This window comes from Leptinotarsa decemlineata, unplaced genomic scaffold (genome assembly GCF_025532065.1).
Source record: "Leptinotarsa decemlineata unplaced genomic scaffold, Ldec_3_MD MMD2_tig00004307_RagTag_RagTag, whole genome shotgun sequence".
Classification (NCBI taxonomy): Eukaryota; Metazoa; Arthropoda; class Insecta; order Coleoptera; family Chrysomelidae; genus Leptinotarsa; species Leptinotarsa decemlineata.
Genome location: NW_027412606.1, coordinates 3,114,295 through 3,137,015, shown reverse-complemented (window position 1 = coordinate 3,137,015; position 22,721 = coordinate 3,114,295). Strand labels below are relative to the sequence as shown.

At 34.2% G+C, this 22,721-nt stretch overlaps 1 protein-coding gene across 4 annotated transcripts in view; it reads left to right on the top strand.

Annotated features, from left to right (window-relative positions):
* The window catches only part of LOC111507244 (Ig-like and fibronectin type-III domain-containing protein 2), a 507,957-nt gene that overhangs the window by 205,226 nt on the left and 280,010 nt on the right, over positions 1-22,721 (top strand). For 2 of the 4 annotated variants that reach the window (XM_074178772.1, XM_074178769.1), the window contains exon 3: positions 1,987-2,024. The exons of 1 other annotated variant lie outside the window; for it this stretch is intronic. The gene's annotated coding sequence lies outside the window, so the exon portion shown is untranslated. Of the gene's footprint in view, positions 1-1,986; positions 2,025-13,658; positions 13,687-22,721 lie in introns of all 4 variants that reach the window. One more of the 4 variants, XM_074178770.1, reaches the window with a different exon arrangement.

Sequence of the window (22,721 nt, the reverse complement as noted above, 5' to 3'; positions counted from 1 at the left end):
GAAAATGAAAAATTTACATGTTCAAAGGTTGATGTAAATCCTGTAGATGACTTCATTTTGTTTATCCACTTTGTATATTCGAAAATATAAACTGTCAAATTCAGACTTTTTTTTCGGAGTTTCATTCAATATTCTTGGGGAATATTTCACATTGAAAACTTTCGGAGTCAGAAATCAATTCTTAGGGATTTCATTTTGATAATTCTGTTCATGAATCACTTCTTTTTTTTTCCATCGACTACACTCTTCCTTCAGACGGCCTTGGGGTTATCACTTTGTTGAAATTCGCAGTAGTTAACTCACATTCTATTGTCTGTACTCCAAAGAGACTACCTCGAGAAATTTCCTTCAGAAGTTAGGAAGTTTTGGTAAATTACAGCATGGACCAGACACCCGACACCAATTTACCCCACAATCGATAATGCCGTCTATTAAAGTCTATAGTGGATGTTGATTAAATTAGGTGCCATAACTCTCTCACCACCTCAGAGACAGTTTGATTGCTAAATTTCGTAATGAGCTGCGGGACTGCTCGTGATTGATAAGTTTATTGGACAGTTATTGGAAGCATTTGGAACTATTCCATTGTTGATGATGATAATAGTTTCTCAAAGTCAGGATCAGTCACTGTTGCAAATTTCTAGAACAGGTATATATACATGGATCTGAAAGTAATACTTTTTCACCCAGCGGAACTTTTGGTGGGTGAAATAGTGGTTTCGTTAGGTACATTTTACGTACAGCGCCATCTGCCCGTGAATAGATCAAGCAATAATGTCGATATATCAAGAAGGTTACGTACAGCTCCATCTGCCCGCGAATAGATCAAGCAGTAACATCGTTAATTCTGTCAAATACAGATCCCGAGATTAAGAGTTACAAACAAACTGACAAATAAACGAACAAACATACATACATACAGGTGAAGCTAATATAAAAGTTTGAGAAGTCAAATTTAACTCACAATGGAAAACTGTCATCCTCACTGGTGGACATCCAATGTGTCGGCACCTATGAAAATCCAATGTTTCAGCACCTATGAAAAATAATGCACTCAATTCATCTGTAAAATTACAGCTTCATATCACGAATGAGTTGAATCTACTCGTGTCATCGATGACAGTACGTAGAGACATTCATTCGCCTATTTGATTGAACCCCAGCCCTTGGAATTTTGTTGAAATTGAGAAGGGTATCTTTTTAGGAAAGGAAGATTGAGGCTTTTTACTTTTTTTAAATTGATTAGTTTTTTCCTTTCTTTGAAAGATTCCCTCAATTTTTTTTTCAGGGGAGCGAAATAAAAAAAAAGATCTTCCAGCGATTCATGTACAATGGCCAGTGGTTTAATACTCTGAAGTAGATGGATTCAATGAAATATATACAGAACAATCTATTCATTGTGAACGTTTTTGATTTTTTTCCAGATTCTCTAACAGTAAAAAACTCTAATTCATTGGTATAACTCTGATTTATTGTAATAGAGTTTCACAAACTATAAATATAGCCAATACAGTAAGATTCAGTAAAATCAAAAAAGTATTTATATAATATAACAGTATCGTCTTCATTATCTTCAAATTAATAATAATAATATTATTTTTGACATGATTTCTCGAATTGATATAACTTATTCATTTATGAACTGATTCGAATGAATTGAACGACATATGTTCAGTGAAACTCATCATATCACATCAATAAAAACCACATCAAAATCGAGCCTTTTTCGAGAATATCATGCACAAATGCACAGATAGATGAACAGAGCAATCAGTGGAACCAATCATTTGTATTCATTACATTTTTATTATATGTATTGATTATTATTTGTCACTTTGTTGTTTTTCCTCAACTGTTTATCTTATATTCATCAAGTATAAAACAATGTACCTACTTGTACCAAAAATAATAAAACTTGTGTGTTACTGATTTCATTCGACTTGATATGAATTGCAATAATCATTCATTATTGATATTTTGTTTCAGGTTCATTTTGAGTTTCACTGACTCTGGAATAGTATCAGGTTCGTATCCTTCTATCTAATAAGTTTGTGATTCTGTGATTAATTTTTTTTCCACCGGATTCATTGACGTAGTCTCCATCTCCTGAAAACGCAAATTTGGTTGATGAAATGCGCTTTGAGAAGAGTATTACATTCCAGTTTTTATTTTAATTTTTCTTCTTTTATTGAAATCTCTTAATCAAAATTTCTTGCTGTTTTAGAAAAATAGTACACCTTCTCATTTTGAATTGTACAAAAAATATTTTGTTCTAATTTTTTTTCAAATGATTGTTAAAACCTATTCCCAATTTTGGGAATTTCATCAAATATATTGATTATAATTTATGAGTATTTTACAAATAGATGTCAGCGAAGATGTTTTCTTGAGATGAAAAACCTACCATGATACATAACTCACAAGTTTTTTTACACGATCTAACGATGAAAAATTATAATACATTTTGATTTGTTTGAAAAATTTCCTTCATTCGAATCATATTATTAAGAAAATTATGAATTTTTTTTGGAACATACTTTTCATTCAAATTTCAGTGATCGTCACTTTTGATTGAAGAAACCTGAAGGTCTAAATGCGAAACGTTGTTTTCTATAAATTTATAAATTTGTTCATGCATAGCATACAGCACAAAACAGATTTTGTTCTGAATTTTTTTCAATTGATTTTAAAAAATTATTCCCAATTTTATACATTTCTGAAATTCCATCATATAAATAGCAACGTTATAAATACATCTGTCATGAGTCTATCTGTTCAACTGTGAAAGTGTTTTATTAAAACAACGATAAAAATAAAATAAAAACAACAATAAAAATTAATTGGCGCTCCGGGGCGACTTCATTGATTCCAGTAGCGCATTTGCTTTTTCAGCTGCAGGAAAACCCGGAAAAACCTGCAGCACCACATCATCTGAAGATCTTGATCTAACAATGTCCTCTCTCTTATAAAACAAAATGTAGGGTGTCTCCAGAGGCTCCAATAAATTCAATGCATCGCCAGAACACTTCGTGACACGACTATCGTCAAACTTAAACCAGTCCGTTTCTTCTTTGACCAAGGCGTAATAATGACCAAATTAAACGCCAGAACCACAGTGAACAATGACTGCATGAATATTATAATAGTGGTCTGCTAGGTTGGAATGTTCATCTATTCTCAACCTTCCAAAGAGTTTCTTGCTTCCGTTAGAGGTTGAGTTAGAGGTTGAGGTTGAAAAACTTTAGTGTTATTATTAGATTGACTGGAGCCTCAGCTATACTTGTTTCCTTATAACAGTCAGTTAGTTTGGCGCATGTTTGACAATACAGTCGATCATCAGCTGTTAAAAATTCCATTTTCAGATGATTTAACAATAAATGATGAAAATTACATATAAACTGAATATACTATATGGGAATTATACAACTAGATGTCACACACAAGTTTTTTTAACATGACCTAATGATAAAACGTACTGGAATCAATCAAGAATATTCAACAGGTCAAAGCACATGGTCTAGTTACCCTTCAGGATTACTAAATAGTAAATTGATGGATGTAGCGGAGTAGCCATTACTACGTGGTAGGAGAGCATCATGAAAAATTACAAATAAAACTTTCAATGTTTTGAAACCACTTGTTTTTGTAATGAACTCTCATAGTGCGAAACTTCAGTATTGTTAGTTACATATTCAAGTGGTTGAAGCATAGCAAGTTTTATTTCTCATTTTCCATTGCTGAATAGTTATTTTATTTTGTTCCACAAACTTGCTATCCTCCACTAGCCTTTTCCAGTGCTTCCCTAATATACGGTGTAGGTAGTTGGGAAAGATGAATATTTCGAAATTTCATCTCGTTTTTCTACAGTTTCATAATTGATTTTTTCATTAGTCACTAATGTTTTGCGTATAAATTGACTCTCCCTACCAACTGAGCTAACAATGATCTGTTCCGTATGGAATTTCCTTTCGTACTTAATCTCTTCATTCAATTCCGCTTCAATCTCTCACCTATTTCAATTTATATCCCATTATTTTCTCAGGTTGAAGTTTCAAATCTGTTAGTGATGTCCGACAAAACATGTCAACCAAACTCCAATATATTTAAAATAGCGTTCTTCAAACTGAAATCACTTCAAAAATTTAAATATCAACTATCAACCGAAATGAAACTTAAACTAGTCAAATCCCTTATCTATCCACATATAGAATACTGCGCTCCAGTGTATTATAATTTTCTACCGGAATATAATCGACAAAAGTTGCAACGCATTCAAAATTCTTGTATGCGTTTTGTTTGCTGTGTACCTTATAGAGAGCACATTACTCCTTTCCTGATAGGATTGAGAGAATTAAACATAAAGTGTAGAATGGAATATCTGATCACAATATTTCTTTTCAAACTCATCAAAAACAAAATACCCCTGTATTTATTAGAGCTCATAGTACGTCGTTCTAATATCCGTAGCATCAATACCAGGTTCAATAATTTCAACATTCCAAACCATGTTACATCTAAATACGAAGGATGCATTTCCTATCTGGCACCGTTATTTTTGAACAGGATAATTCCTCTCCTGAATTCATCTTTATATGAAGTGAAACATCATTTGAAATCAACTTTGTTGACCAGCATGGAGTAATGTATTACCTTATTGCTTACCTTATTGCTCATAAATGTGTGTTTTTGAGAATTCGTAATCAAATAATCTTGACTGTATTTGATTTCCTGATCTCCTGAATACCTACCTGAATACCTAGTACAATGGAGTAATGATGGAATTACGAATCTGAATTTTTGAAATACTATTTCATAGGTGTAATTGTCATATTCAACGAAAGTCATTTTTTGTGGAGGAAAAATCAGTTTTTCATCGACCTTTTTTGAGTATTTGTTACCTTCCACAATCTGTCATACTGAGATATTTACGAAGTATCACCTGAAAACCTTGAACCCAGTTTCCATTAATATGCAATTATAATAAATATATCTAGTACATGATGAGTATTTGATGACCGTAATTTCCGATATATTTATATTCCGCTGCAATAACGTGTACAAATAATCTGGTTATTACATTCGTTATATCACATTTCGTGGTTATTTGTCAACACAAAATGGATCCGAATTATCGAATAATTCGAACTTTCCAAAAGCAATTATGAACAAACATTTTGATTTCATATATTCAACTTAGAATTTTGCGCAAAATTGTTCAAATGTGAAATATTTCGTCAAATCAATCGGATCTGTGTTATCATACAGTGTGATACATTGAAGGCGAAGACACCCCTGCATTTCAGTCATTTTTGAAAGCAGATATTTGATTTTTGGCCTTCATGGGCCGCACTTTTCATAATACTCAGCTCGAGTGACAACCTTAAACTCAGCCTGTGTTTCTGCGAAAAGGACTAATTCTCGATATTTTTTGCTTCGCGTTGATTATACCGCAATGAGTTAGTTAACTATTCGAAAAAGTTGCTGAAAAATACATTTTGAGACTACATACCGAATTTCAACGTAAAATAAAATTTCTTATTCAAGTTCTGAATAAGAAACACGAAAATAATAAATTCGTTATAAGTAGAAATGAGAATGAAATACCCAAAATTCATCATTCATTCATTCCATTGATTTCGACTAATTCATCATTTCTGCAGCTTCTTGTCTGGAATCATTGATTGAAAATCGGACTTGAATATGAAAATTGGAAAAATAATAAATTTTTAATTTCAGGTTGAAATTTTTCAACTCAAAATATTGGATTGCAAGCAATGTTTTGTATATTACGTATACAAAACATTTCTAGTAATTATGCATTTAATTATTTATCAATTATCGGTTGTCACTTCATTCATTTTCTTTCAGTTCATTTACCTCTAATGAAAATGTACGTACACATTATTTGCGATTATATATTACTCATTATCTATTAATTATTTTCCACCTGCACAAATAGAAAAATTTGAGTCGAACTGATCGGCTACCGTTTCTACCACTTGAATGATTTGAAAATATACCGGGCTATTCAAATTCGTTTCTGTACATAGGGATCTCGTAAACGATAAGAGATATAGTGTCGGTTGAACTGTTGCAAAGTTGCCTATTTCAGAGACCTATTCAATGATGTGAAAAAATCGAATGTAGCTCTTTTGGTTCTGGAGATATACAGGAAAAACCAAAAAATCTCAAATTATTTTTCCACCTATATCTTCTATATTCACAGAAGATTGAAAATCTGTCTACATTTTGCTATTGGCACTTGATGTGGGCTATCAGAATATGTCTATGAATTTTTTATACAGGGTGTCATCTGACTTGGGCCAACCCCATCTTTGAAGTTTTCAATACGGACCTGTATTTTTTGTTGTATTTTTTGTTTCGTTGACGTTCACTTCATACTGAGAGATTGAATTCAATTTTATATTTAGGGATGTTTCGGTAATATTTAATTATAATTGTGTGAATTAATCCCTTTTAAATTACGGCCCTGGAAATTGGTTCACTAAGGCCCTAAAGATATCAAAGAAACGTATTGGACATATCGTGCATGAATATTTGGGTATGCGAAAGCTCTGTTCAAAGTGTGAGTCGCGCGAGCTTACAATCTACCAAAATAATAACAAATTGTTGATTCTGAACAACACGTTGTGAACCAACTCCAAAGCGTGTGAAGACGAATATCTCGAAAGGGGAAAAACCATCAACAACGATTATAATATGGCATTATTGACGCGTTTGAAGGTCGAAATGACGTCCCCCTTTGAAGAAAAAGAATATTCTGTTCCATCAAGAAAATGCACCGCATTACAAACGTCACAAACGCATCAAAACGATGGTGAAAGTTATAACAAAACACACAACATGAAGAAATCATAGTGAATGTTCAATATGTCCACCTTCAGACATTACGCATGCGTCTAGACGTCGGCGCATTGAGCCACGTATTCGCTTAAATATTCCTGGAGTCTCTCTGATTACCCTGCACGCATCGATGATTCGGTTTCTCAAGTCCTCTACATCGAGAACAGGAGTACGATAAACCAAATACAGTAAATGGCCCAAAATAATGAAATCGAGACGATTGAGATCCGGGGATCAAACGGGTCAGTTCTGTGGTCCTCCTCGACGTATCCACTGATTTGCATATGTTTCAGTTGAATGCTGACGTGCTACTTGACTAAAATGGGCGGGAGCCACATCATGTATGGAAAACATATCCCTTCTGACGCCCAAAGGAACTTCCTCCAGCAGTACTGGATGCACCTCTCTCAAGAATTGAACGTATGCCTCACCATTTAATCGAGGAGGTAGAAAATGAGGCCCAATTAAATAATCCCCAATAACTCCGATCCACACGTTAAGAGAAAACTGTTTTTGATGGTTAGTTTCGACAATAGCGTGAGGGTTTTCATCTGCTCATATGTGGTAATTATGAAAATGAATGATCTTGTCCCGAGGAAAACTACATTCGTCTGTGAATTCTATCGTCTTCAGAAAGTCACAATTTCTTCTAAGCATTTCCAGCATCCAATTGCAAAATTGAAGACGGTTCGAAAAGTCTCGCGGTAACAGTGCCTGTACTCGTTGCAGATGGTAAGGGTATGAGAGTTGTTCCTTTAAAATTCGAAATACCGTCATATGATCCACATTCACTTGGAAAGCAATCTTTCTAGTACTGGTAGTGTGTTGTTCTGCTTCCTCAAACTGTGGTGTTCGTACTTCTCGATGACGACCACAATCCTGCGTTCTTTTGTTGAATGAATCATATTCTCGTAATCGGTGATGAAGTCGAGCAAATATTTTATGTGAAGGATGCTGCCGTTGAGAAAACATTTCAGCATATCTTCTAGAAGCTTCTAACCCATTTCCCTGCGACAGACCGTAAACGTAATGCATATCAGCCATTTCCTCATTTGTGTATGCCATTTTGATAACAAGTGAATTATTAAAGTAACAAATTAAGAACAGGACAACAAAACACAATTAGTATTAATTCAATTTCGAAAATTCACAAACTGACAGCGTCATACCGATTTTATTGTCACTATCGCTAATAGCGACCTACTAGATAAATTAGTTTCGTATTTTCGCATTTATGACGATGTATCTCTGTAGTTGTTCGTAAAATAACTTTTTACTGCGAACTGGTTCATTTTGGGCAAAAAACCCAGGATACAATTTTTGTTTGAAAGGAAACACGCTATCGGAAATGAATTTTAATGGTAAACAAATAATAAGACAAAAAATTACATTGGAAATAAATTTTAGGGGTTTGTTTGGAATAATAAAATGAAATTAATTAGAAATTTTGTCTTTGTAAGCGTACAAGCTTCCTAGCTCAACTAATATAACTACAAAACGCTCCAAGAATACTTATTGATTCGGTTAATGATGATGATTATTTTCGAGACAAATACTTCACTAATTCCAGAACAGGAAACGTAGCGGTTGGAAGGTTTATGGCAGAAATTTTAGAACTCGAAAACAGAATCTGGTGTATCGGGTGTTACATTTCTTCGTCGATAAAGTTGTCCCATATAGTTTCCCAATCAGCATTGAATTTGTTTTCAGCTACAATGGGCCGTTGTCAAGTTATTGATTTTTTTTTAATTTGGAAGTGAAGCCGACTCCAAATAGAATGACTACAATTCAGTTGTTTTATCAAAGATCTGAAAGTTCATTTGAGGTTGCTCAGAGAACACTGATATAGCGTTTAGTGATTTGGGTGCTTGGAAATCACCTTTGATATTCATCAAATTCAGTTCTTCAACAGGAATACCCTATATTTAAGTCTGTCTTTGAATTTTACTTGCAATTACCTATCTGGTAAGGGGAACACGTATGTTATTGCTACCAGTTCTTCCATTATTTGCGTTTCTCTAAACTTTTTCATATTGATATATGACAGTAATTACACAATGAGTACATTTCAAATATAAATCGTACGATTGTTCGTACGATTTGCTACGAACTATCACTAGTCATCGGTGAATCATCAAGATTAATAAACCTCTGAAGAAGCCAGCCATTCGTGCTAGCGAAACGTTAGGATGCACTTCCAAACTACGACGGCCTCCACCCGAATGAAGATAGTAACACTGAAAACCTCGGCTGCGAAAGTCTTAACCAATTTGTTCATTTTGAGTTCGTTGACTGAATGTCTTCAGTATCTCATTTGAATAATCTTATGATAGATATTTGCTATAAAAATCAAGCCCACGCTTGTAAACCAGTTTGTTCAAATAACAGTTATGAGATGAACTGAGTTATGAGATGAAGATGTTAGTTAATCAAGAACTCAATCATGTACCGGGGTGTTTTTTGTTATATAGGGGAAACATCATCAGCGTCCTATACAGCTTATTACATTTTTGAAAAATTTCAGTTTTTCCTATGATACTAATCATAGGACTCGGTGTATGTAGAATTAGTTGCACTGCCTACAAAAAATGCCGTGAAATATTCTGCGTTTCATGAGGCCAAATGCTACATTTCTTGAAATTTCTCTATTCTATCCAAAATGTGCAATAATTTTCAACCCTTTCCTCCAGAATCCTCTTGGGTAAGGAAGATTTGCCCCGTCTTCATAAAAAAGAATGTGAAAACCTCCAAAGGAAGGAAAAACCACTTCGGAAAGATGTGTAAAACGTGAATGGTCAGAAGATTCCCACTTTTTTGTATGAAGATATGGAAGTTGAAAGCTGAAACCTATCTTTCACAAAAAGTTTGTCTTGAGAATGTATTGCCTAAATGCAGCATCTAGTCACTTTCTGTTAAAATTGATATATGAAATAATTTTCCAAATATCTAACTTGATGGTTTCATTGAGAGTATCATTACCCATGTAGAGAATTGAATAATTTTTTTTTGGAAACCGAACAATTCACAAAACTTTTTGGATCATCAAATTCCTCATATCATAATATTTGGTTATTTTTTATACTTTTGGGGTGTTAAAATGAGTTATTTCTTCGAATTTTTCCAAACAACTGAGCTGTAAATGAAGAATATTCACTGTTTTCTGTCGTCATACAGCAATTGACAAACAAATCATGACACGCGTATAAGTCATCAACATCAGAAACCGATTTCTTTCTAATCATCTTCTAGTTGAACATATTTGCAAGTTTCTTATTCTAGTCTCCACTGCATAAAGTTCGTTGACCAGGACTTGACTTCTTCAAGTTTGAAAAAATTCTGATACATTGTCACCCTGAACTTGAATCGCGTATTTGTAAACAACGCGTTGATCAAAAGTAGTGAATACTTTACGAAATGAAGAATTTTTTTCGGAACATTTTGGGTTGTTGTAATTGGCACGTAGATTGTTGACGAATTTTAAAAGAACTAGGTATAATCCTGTCTGATTTCCATTCCTTCAGGTTGTCTAGATCATTCAGGTTTTCTTATCATTTTATAGTGTTTGAGAGACAATTTGAATTATTTTAGATTGTAGATTGTAACATACAAATTATTTAAAATATCCATTTTCTATTTTAAAAGATCTGGGATTCCTCTAAATAGTGTGAAGTATATTTGAAGTCCATATTGATAATTTTTATTATTACTTCTTTTGTTCAATCATAGAGTTGTTTGTCATAGTGATTAATAGTCTACGTTTAGATAGAGATATCTACTTTCAGTAATGTCATACTAAGAATAGTTGTGTATATCTGAAGGGAGCAACAGAATAGATGGTAGCATTGCCTGAACTTTTATGCTCTGTATCAAAAAACGAGTGAGGAAACGGTAATAAATTGGAATGATTGGAATAAGGTTCAGTTGCATAAGATATAACATAATTCAGCATGACTACAGCATTCGACTTCATATTTTTTTTACTAGAATTCCCATTTCCAAAAAATGATCGCAATTGAGACAAAATTCTCGCGGCAAGTATCAATACAAACTCCGTTGAAACACGGAGAATCGATATAATGGTGCACCTTCATAAGAGTTTATGTCCTAGGTCATTCTATTTACGTTTACGATGACTTGAACACCATAGACTTTTGAGGTTGGAGTCTCTACCCAATAGAATGACTGGAGACTATGAAGTCAGTTCGAATCCCCTTCTCTGCAAACGACAATGGTTTAGTGTTTCTTTCATGAAGGTTACCCAAAGAGTCGATCAATCTGGTTTGTTTTTCGAGGAGATCAGAACTTTGTTGCTGAATTGAAACCCACCCATCATTCATTCCTGCTGCTACACTAGGATGAATCGAAAGACAAGATTTACTTTGCGGTCGAAGCAGATCTGGTCTCATTCAACAACTATATATTCACATTCCTCAGTGGGTTGAGCCCTGGAACTGAAGGATTCATAATGAGATGTAGGAGGCTATAATTATCAACACCTTGTCCTGTCGTAGTCATATAATGGTACTTTTTTTTAATTTCAAAAAAAACCGCATCAACCGCGAAGGGTTATTAGCGGAGGAACAGTTGAGTATAATTATATTTTATGTATTATATGAATAGATTCCAAAAAGGTTACTAAAGAGTTCAAGCTCACCACGTCTAGGGCAGAATTGAGATCACTGGAAAGTCTTGATGTTTGTGACAGCAGATGAAAAGAATCGCGTAGCGCATGAGACTATTATGCACTCAAACACCAGAATGATCTAACGTCTCGTACTGAAATTGGGGAGGCCAAATTTATTGCCTTCTATGTCTGGAAGGACCAGGAAAAATATATAATATATCGAGATCTACTCTTCAAACTGAGATATGGCATAATTGGTTGGGGTGGAGTGTCGAAAACTCATCCACATTGCCTTGAGGTTATGCAGAAGAGATTTATCAGATGTATCCTACGGAAAGGTTACGACTACCCTAGCGATCTACTTTATTCAAAATCTGGAATATTTGATCCCAGACAGCTGTTTTTCATAAATATTACTGCTGTACACCATAAAAACAAGAAAGAATTAACTACTTATCACCATAAATATGCTACACGTCGAAATAATAGTATCGTTATACCATTAATGTTCAAATCAGTTGGGCAGAAATCCTTCTGGTATCTAAGACCAAAACTCTTTCTTCCTTAAAATTCAAAATGCGAAACAAATCTCAAAAAATTTATTTGTCAAGAATATATCACGAGCAGAGATACATAGACAAATATAAATTTAATTACTTACTTCCACGATTGTGGATATATATTGTGTATTGATTTGTTTGTAGTCTGGAATCCTCATGATTAAAATCTCAATATCCATTGATTGTTTGATTTATTTATATTATGTCCAAAAATGTGTCCAGTTCAAAATTATGTTTTTTATCCATACTTGGTACCCATTTAATACATTAGTTTATTTTGATTTTTCATATTCTGTTTGAATATGTCCAGTTTTAACTTATATTATTATCTATATTTAGTACTTATTTCACTAGATTTATCGGTTTTATTTATTTATATTATTTTCAAATGCAGCTATTTTGAATTTATATCTTAGTACTTTATTTAAAGCATGAATCTCATCCAATATCAGATTCAGTATTCTCATTTCTTACACACAGACAGATCATTTTGCCTCGTCGGATGTATTTTATTTATTCACTGTTCATTTTTATATGTACATGTATATTCACTGTAAACGATCATAAGAAAGTGAATTAATACATATTATTATCATTAACTCCTCAGACACTATCTAGACCGCATGAATCAAACTATTTTGCTAATCATTGGAGTACAACAATTTTCTTACTCTCGAATTCCAAAAATGTTTCGACCCACTTCAAACTGACAAGAATCTCATTCGAATGAATACAGAAAGCTCGTGTTCTTGGTTCGCTTTGTCTTCACAGGGTACACAATTTTTCAGACCTAGACATTAGTCATGTAGTAGAAAGTGATCTTTGGTCAATGGTGGCGACAACTTCTTGTAACTTGAAGCTTTTTGTAAAAAAACGACTGTCAAATCCCTTTGAAGTGAAAATGACTTCACGTCATGTCTTTATTTGGAACCTACATTGATTTTTTTGAGTCAAGGGAAAAATTCATACCTACATGTCTGGTAACTAAAATTGAAATTAAAATGGCAGACGATTGAACATTTTGAAAGGATCAGATTGTTCAGCGACAATTCTATCAAAGCCTCTTCAATTCCTTCAAAGGTAATCAGCATATCAATTTAGTAGGTACAAAATTTCATAAAAACTTCAATGGTTTTCATTCAATCCCTTCCATTTGATAGAGTCGGTGAAAAAATCTACCTCTATTTCTTTTAAAAAAACACCATTTTTCCCCTTTCTTTCGACTGTCGACGCATTTGTTTTTAAATATTATTCTGGAACAATTTCAAGCTCAAATTATAGAAAATATGGCTAAAAATGACTCAACCTTATTCATGAAAGATTCTCTCAAACGAAAATTTGGTACTCATATCAAGAAAAAAAATTGTTTCCCCCAATAAGAATCTTCCACAACATCCTCTATAATATTTGTGAAAATCGAACTGAAGTATCTATTTCATTCTGAATCTAGTTTCGCTACTTATGATTACGAGGATACATCTAATTAAAAACGAGTTCTGCTGATGGATGAATGTAGTTATATAATTCTGATGATTTAGTTTTCGTCGTGATAACTTCGTTGAATGATGGTCTTGGTGGCATAGGTTAAGAAATTTTCAACTTTGTTACAGGAGTACTACTGTCAAACGGACAATAAGGGTGAGTGCCTGAACTTTTTAAATAATTATTATATCCATAGTTATGTTATTACTTATTTGACTGGCCCCACTCGAACATCCGGATATTGCGATTATGAATTCAAATTTACATCAACAAACAAAATTACCAGTTCTTCGTTATGTTATTTTGTGCAGTTTTGGGTGTCTAGACGAATAAATTTGATTGTTTCTTTTTTGAACATTGTTTTTAAGAAGTAAACATTATTTGAAAGTCTCACTGGATTGTTTACAGTTCTATAAAAATGTATGATTTCAGTTCTTCCAGACTGAATTTTTCTAGGATGAAAATTATCAAGTGAGAATCCAATCGATTGAAATCTGTCTGTCTGTCTGTTTAAAATATGTTTTTCCGTTAACCAGCTGTCGCACTCCTACGAACGACAACCCTCAGAAGTCGAAACTTGTGCGAGCTAAGGATTAACGAGGTCTTACCTTTTAACGTGTGATTCCTAACATAATTCTGTTGATTTACTTTTCGACGTGACAACTTCGGTGAATGATGGTCTTGGTAGCATAGGATAGGACATTTTCAACCTTGTTACAAAAATAATATTGTCAAACAGACGATCAGAGGAAGGTTCAAAATTTTTGAAATGATCATCATAGTTGTAGTTATGTTATTACCTGCATTACTGGCCATTACCGGTAACTGATGAAGCTACCGTGTAGCGAAACGCATTTCAAATAAAAAATGATCATGTTTAGTGATATAAAATTTCAATCAAGTAACGGATCAGAGTATTCATAATTCCAACATGAGAATATTAACATCAACATTACCATATAAATATTATCAATCACAATTTGACAATAAAGATGATTTCAATACAACTGACTAGGAATGGTTAGATTAATTAGGTCCAAAGTGAGTGAGTCTATTCGACCCTTCACCGCAACCCGCAAGGGTTTAATGTGGCTCAAATCTATTCACACTGGACCAAATAAACCCGATTAATTTGTATGGTGAGTGGTCTTTCAGGTCAGATGGTGAGTGTACGACTCTGATGAACTCTAAAAACATGATTCGGTCCCCAGCGGGGCAGGCACAAAGTGTATGCTCTGCTGTTTCATTGTTAATGAGGTAGTCGGATAGTCAAGGTGCAAGATTCCCACCTTGATACCCGCGACAACCTTCCCATATGAGGGTTATTGCACGTCAGCTACACCTGACGATGCCTTAGATTCAACCGATTCCCTGTCAACCAGCTCTCGCACTCCTACGAACGACAACCCTGAGAAGTCGAAACATTTGCAAGTTAAGAACTAACGAGGTCTCACCTTTTAACGTGTGATTTTTAACACGGGTTGGACGATATCAAGTGAAAATCGATCGTTCAGCCTGCGGATTGAACCACCGACTCACACATCGGTCGATCGACTGAGTGAATAAAGCATCCACGTCGAACCGCCCAGACCGAATGAAAAAATAAAGATAATGGTGGATTCATAGTGTTGGTAGATACAATAGATACAAACGGCGTAATAACTTGGTTGGTTATTATTCGTGAAATACCACAAATGATAGCTTCAACGTAAAGTGACCAAAAACCAAGACATCTTTCAGAAAGAACTTTCTTGTAGTGCCTAAGATAAACTTAATTTCTCTTGACAGAATCATCTTGAGTCAAAACTAAGTGAGTTATGAAGAAATTGATGTTGGTTCCTATTTTTCCGACGACAAGAAATCCTTCCTCAATTATCACCCCAATTATTTTTCAAAACGTGGTGAAATAAACTACGTACTCGCTTAACAGCCTATCATCAGTTTACAAGTTTTTCTCATGAAACTTGTACCTATCACGTTGGAATGAGTGAAATCACTGGCAGCCGTATTTTCCATCGACAACACCATTAGCACCATATAAAATTGTTGGAATATCCACTAGAGGGTTTTTCTTCAGAGAGAAATGGCCGTACAGTAGGCCCCTCGCGTCAGAAAAACAAACTACGTATGTAAGATCAGTTCGTTATCGCGGTCTCATAATTCAAGCCCGCCTGGAGACTCCATAGAAGTGCGTTTTTTGGGGTTGGACTGCTGGAAATGAAAACCACGTATATTTTTATATCGAAACTAGGGGTTTGCGTTGAATGGATATTTTTCCATGTAGAAATAGTATATTGTGGGAAAAAGGACATTTTTCTCACGAGCGTAAAAGTTTGTTGCGTAAATTAAGCGAGTGAGAAATATGTCATTTTCTCACGCATTGTACACTGTACTTTTTCTATACTTTTTCTACGGTTGCGTTCTTTCTTTTCAAGTATTGAAAATTAAAATACATATATTGTAATTCTTGTATGTCATCAACTCATTTTCCTATTTTATTTAAAATAGTAATTACCAGTTACCAATTTTGTAAAGTGATTCCTGGTAGGTCATTTTGTTTCAACATGTTTTCGGTAATTGAAATATTAGCTGCGGTCGTAGTTGAAGTTGATGGGGAAACTCACTGAGCTTCCACAGCATTGTTGTATTCAGGTTCTAATGACGCTGGAGGCTGAATAGATTTTACTATACTTTTGGAACTTTTCATTTTGTCGATATAAGATTCAGCAACATTGCTGGATATCCAGCCCCATGGCGTTTTAAAATTGAGAGATCTGCCCCTGCATTAACTAAAATAGTCGCAGATGACCTTCGGAAACAATGGCCAGTATATAATTCAGGGTTCGGCAATTGCAAAAATTTCACTATTTCTTTCGCCATAGTGCCAAATTTATTTATTTCCCCAGGCTGTTTCGTACATTTGCTATTTTTGTGATTTAAAAAAAACGTGTTTAATTTGTCGAAGCTTCACATATTTTTTGTAAATTTGGTAGAATTCTCCTGTGACTGTGAAATTTTTAGGAACCTTGGTTTTATTGTCGGGCAATTTTATTGAAAGGGCCGAATCAAGATCTTCCATGTCATCAATTTTTAATTTCCGCAGTTCCTCGCAATGGCATGCCCCTGAAAGACCAATAACTGAGGCACCCTGAAATCAAAACCAAACCTTCATTTTTCCATAACAATTTAAAAAATTTCAATTCATACCTTTATCAGCAAATACTTTTCATCAAGTGCATCTTTTATAAACTGTGGAATTTCTTCAGCAGTTAATGCTTTTGACTGTTTTGGAGCATATTTTTCAGATTTGCGTTTTAAAAATGCACGTAGCTTCACATATTTTGATATATCAACACAGTTTTTATTTGTTAAGGTACTCCTCAGCTTCGAGCAACTTTTCAAAATAACCTAACAAGATATTTTCGAAACAAGAATTCACCTTGGATTTTATTTTCCAGTCCATAAAGTTTTTGTAAGCGATTTCATTTCCCCCTTCATTTTTCCCTTAATGTGCTCGGTAGCAAATTATTGCAAACGTCTATTGCTTTTTGAACAATTTCTGGAGGTGTATTTTCCAACTCTAAATCTTCGTATTCCAATTTATTCAATATTTAATAAATTTGAACTGTTTATACTATAACAATCAACAATAAAACTATTGTCGTTGGGTAAGTTGGCAGCAATTATTATGCAGTGCTTCGGTTTTGTTGTTATGGAAGTGCCGAAAATTGCAATATCCAAGTATATTGCAAAAATATGTCATTTCAGAACATGAATGAATTATTCGAAGTAGAAAGTATGAATTCAACAACTTTCCTATACAGGGTGAGTCAACAAGGTTTCCTCAGTCCATTGCTATCAGAGAAAACAATATTTTGAACTGTTTCATTTGAAAAAATTCAATTATGTCTGTTTTACCGTTTCACCGATCACCCTATATATTGTTTCCAAAAGTTGATATTTCCTATGTTGACACTCTATTTCTGAAAAAATCCACTTAGTTGCTGTAGACATACGGGTGGTGAATTAAAACAATATTGTCTGCAAAATAGGTTTTTCTGGAATAACTTGGTAATGCCGCAATGAAAATTTGAAAGCAAAAATTTCTTACAAAGCTAAAAAAATATGGAATCGAATAACGTATTCATATACTGCGTGTTCTATTGAGAGAATATAACTTTGGCTGAATCACCCAGTATGCAAGAAAATGATTTTAAAGATAGTATGCATCGATATGACTGCGAAAAAAATTGTGCAATTTAAAAAATTGTTTTCCATAATAGCAAAGAACCGAAGGAATCTTGTTGACTCACCCTAGACAGTAAGATGAAGTGAATTCAAGACAAAAAATTTTTATTTGTCCATAGTTCAATAGTTTAGGGTAAGTTAATTATATTGAAACCATTTAGTTATTTGTTTGAAGTCGTTTTCTGTTTTTGGTTTCAGTTGTTGCCAGGTTTCTGCACTGTAGAGCATCACAGTATCATCAGCATAGCTGATAATGACACCTTCAGTATTTTGTTCGAGTAGACTGTTAATATATATGGTAAACAACACAGAGCCTGATACAGTGCCTTGTGGGACTCCAAAAATAATTCTTCTCGAACTGCTTACCACACATCAATGCTCACATACTGTTGGCGATTGGTGAGGTAGGACTTCATTAAATCATATGCTTTACCTCGCATACCGATAGACTCAAGTTTTTCGAGGAGTTATTCGTGGCAAACGGTATCAAATGCCTTAAAAAGGTCGACAAAGATGCCCAGTGATGGCTTTGAGATATCTATTGATGTATAGTAAGTCTATATATTGCATCTTCTGTCGACCTTCCTTCTCGGAAGCCATATTGGTCATCTGATAAGATGTTATATTTTTTTGTGAATTGCACTATCCTTTTCTTTATAACTTTTTCTAATAGTAATGCTAGAGATTAGCGAAATGGGTCTGTAGTTCATTATTTGAAGTTTGTCCCCATTTTTATATAAAGGTCTTACGACACCAGTTTTGAAAATGTCTGGAAATAGTCCGTTTGCGAAGCAGTTATTTATCATATATGTTAACGGTTCTGCAATGAGATCACTTATGTTTTTCAATACATCTGCACTTATATCATCATTTCCTGGACATTTTTTTGATTTCAATTGTTTGATAGTCTGTAAAACTTCATCAATATCTGTAGGAAATAAGAACATTCAATGATCATTTCTGTCTACTTTTTCATTAAAATTATCAGGTGTTTTTATTTAGCCGGCTAATTTCTGTCCAACTTCACCATAATACTCATTAAATGCATTTGCTATATTTTTTTTGTCGCAAATTGTTTTATTTTCTACTTTTATTTTACTAATTTCTGTTTTTGATTTCGATTCATTGCAAATTTCATTTACACTGTCCCATAGACCTTTAGATTCATTTTTATTTTTATTGATCTCGTTTTGGATGTAAGTTCGCTTTGCTTTTGAAATATTTTTGTAATAATTATATAAATCTTTGAGTTCCGCATCATGTGGATTCACTTTAATTTTTTTATATAATTCATTTTTTTCTTTAATTGATACCGGTAACCCTTGTGTAATCCACTTTTTGTGATTCTTCCTTTTTTTTTATTTTCACTTCATTAGTATTTTTTTGGATGAAAAACTTCAATTTATCAATAAAGATATGAGCTATATCATTACTGTTATTTTGTTCAAATAATTCGAACCAGGTTTCATTTAGTAAATCTGTTCTGAGTTTGTGATAGTTGATATATTTTTTTGTCATAAATTTTGTCTTTTCATTTTCTGCCCCTCCTACCTTCAAAACAACTGCGGTGGGAAAATGATCGCTAATTTTGTCTTTAAAAATAAATGATTTTGTATTATCATGAATCGAAACATTTGCTTTGATGAAAAAATGATCAAGGCATGTTGAACTTTCTGGTCTGGTAACATCATTTATGTAAAAAATATACTCAAAATATTCTAGATTACTCTTATATTCCTCAATATATTCATTGTCGGATAATAAATCGATGTTTACGTCACCTGTAACGATATGGATATCACAATAACAGAGGTTCTGTAAGTAATCACATAAACGCTCAGTGAAACTGAGTGGGCATGAATTTGGTGATCTATATATTGAGGTGAGAATAAATTGTTTATCAGTGATCTTCATCTTTATTTCGAGAGCCTTTATATCCCCTAAATCGACATTGGTTTGATCAAACTGAATATCGTTTTTGATGAACGCTACTACGCCATCATTTTTGTTAAAGAAGGATTCATTATAGAGAGTGTTATATCCTTTTAACCCAAAAACATTTTTATCTGTGATTTTGAAAGTTTCTGTGAGAACAATGATATCAAAATTGATGTTCAGCTGACTTAAATATAAATATAGTTCGTCAATATTTTTCGCGATACCTCTTATGTTTGTGTAAACAATATTAAAACTATTTGCGCCATCCTGCATATATTTGTTAAAGTCGGAGACTTTATCAATAGGTATTGCATTTTTTGGTTGATTTTGGTATTCTTCAATGAACGTATCCATTTTGGAAAGAATAACGAAAAGAAAACAGTTTAATAACAGATATACTAATAATTCTAGCGAGCGGTATTAAAAAGCATACATACGAAGGTTAGACGGTGCGTTCGGATTGTAGGTGATTTTTCTCCTCTTTCTTTTTCGATCTTTCTCATTAATGAGAGGTGTCTTGCCTCCACTTCTTCTATTCTGCTCTTCGCTTTCAATTTTTGGGGTTTCAGCTGAGGACGACTCTTCTTCGTTTGATGAATGATCGATATCTGTTCTACTTCTTTTTTCCAGCTCAAGTAAATTTTTCGCTGAGTATATGTTTTCTCCTATAATGAGTTTCTGTCCTCGAATTTTTGCGTTTGGGTATTGTTCCTTTGCTATTTTAAGGTGACTTGACAGAATTATTTGTTCTTCACGGTCTTCCTTTGATAGGTCGTTGGAGATCGACATACCAGTACCTTTAAGTTTCTTGACTTGTTTGAGTATCTCTATTTTTTTTAAGAAGGAAATACACTGAGATACTATCCTGACAGGCCATAATGAACCCCTCAATTTCTGACTCCAGCCCATTTGAATGAGGAAAGCAAAGGTCAGGCGTCTTGATGAGCTGAGGTCTCCAATGCTCTTGAAGAAAACTCTATGCATTGGCTCATCCTTGTATTGCCGCAGGAGTAAAAGGGATCTCTGCGCCTTTTATATTGGCCTTTTGCTGGATGGGTATCAACTCGGTGACAGAGTTGTAATCACCTCGTTCATTGTTGAAACGAAACCAAGTCCATCGGGCACTCGGGCAGCTGCACTGTAGAAAAATGCTTCAATTTCTACTTTCTCATGGTCACGGACTATGCAGTGGAAGGCAATGTGTCATGTAGACACTCCAAACTTAAAAGTCCACAGCCTTTCTGTTGTCGGTGGAGGTACAACAGTCGAACGGACGATTTAGAATGCAAACTTCCATAGAGATGCATCTTTTTTTTGGGTCTTCAAGTCGAGTTGATACAGCTCCCTTCGGGTCCATTTCAGAACTTCAAAGGAGTAGAGTAAGTTCGAAACAGCAAGTATATTCGTAGCACCGACTTTATTTTTCCCGACATTTCTTATGGCCAGATCTGTCAGAGTTTGTGCGGATACTTGCCGCGTAGAGAGTTCTTCACTGCTGTTACTTCTTGTGACTAACATTTTTCCACCCCAAAGGAAGTATACGTTTCTTAAGCATCCAGATAGTGCAGCTGCATATCCTCTCCGTGATCCCTGCATCGTCCTGTTTTGCACGTTTAATGTGCCAGACCTACTATGACGCTGATCAGGCTTTCAGAGTTTGGTATAGGCTATACGAAGTCAATCTCAATGGCTAAATGGAAGACTAATGTATCGGGTCTGATGTATTTATTAGTTGATACCATATGAAACCTCACACATAGAAATGATGATTAGACCTCGTAAACCTATGCCGCCTATTCCATTCAAAGAAACTGTTGATGTTCTGTAACTTATGCAATTTGAATTGATTTCGTATGAACCATACTGCTCACTTTTATCTTCTGACAGTCACCAAATAGGCTATTCAGCTATATTGTTGACCGTGTTTGCGTAGATGTGAGCTATAATAAACCCTCGTGGGTTGAAGTTGAGAGTCAGAAGGTCCACTTTCTCTGAATCTTCTTTTTTCCTTCATCTCAAAGATGTGTAATGATGGTTGGTATCAAACTCAACCAGTTTTTTCTAAAAGCAACACATCGGTTCTTCCAAAAGATATCGATTGTGCCAAATAATTTTGTGAAAGCATCCTAATGAATACTTTGTTATGATAATGTACGTAGTTTGGATTGTTGTTAACTGAGGTGCTAAGCACCACTCAGTGAGTATGGGGGTGGATCTTCTTCCAGACAGAAAATCAACTTCGATTCTGAAGCAGAATCACGGACTGCATCGATAGTCGGTGATAGTAGATGTAGTTGTTTCAGATAGAGTGAAACCAACTCAAAACGAATTGTATTCCACCCGAAAGAGGTTTTAAGTAGTTTCACTTGTTGATTAAGGCTTGCATAACGGAGTTCTTAGTGTGAACAATCGATTGGAAGGCCTGGTCTTTATGCGGTCCGAGCGCTTTCAACGATGTAATTTGAACAGAAAATGTAACGAAGATGATTTTGAAGTGACAATTTGTTATGGGGGGTTAAACCTCTCCGTTACCTAACGCGTCATGGTGCTAGTTTATCTGGCTTCCTTTTCTACCCCACCATATGTCAGCGAAAGGCAGGCTCCTCCTTTCTCGTCGGACAGAAGCTTAGTATACAGTATACATTGTGCGTTGGAGATACAATGTTGACAGTATTATGAAAATTTAACCACAAGCACGTTATATTTTTTCATTGTGTGAAATATGACTCAAATACTGATTTTGTTGATATACATTATTAGTATCATTATTTAATCCTATAGAAGTAACATTTTGCTTATGGTATCTATAATATACAATACATACACAAAATAATCAATAGAATATATAATTATTGAATAACCTTTCTTTACATTATCCTATTATTATATACGGTGTAACATAAGTACGTTAAAATATTCAAGTGACGTATTCCTGAGACAATTTTGAGAAAAAAAGTCTATATGTGTCCGAAAATGCTTCGTTTCGGAGATACAGGGTGTTGAAA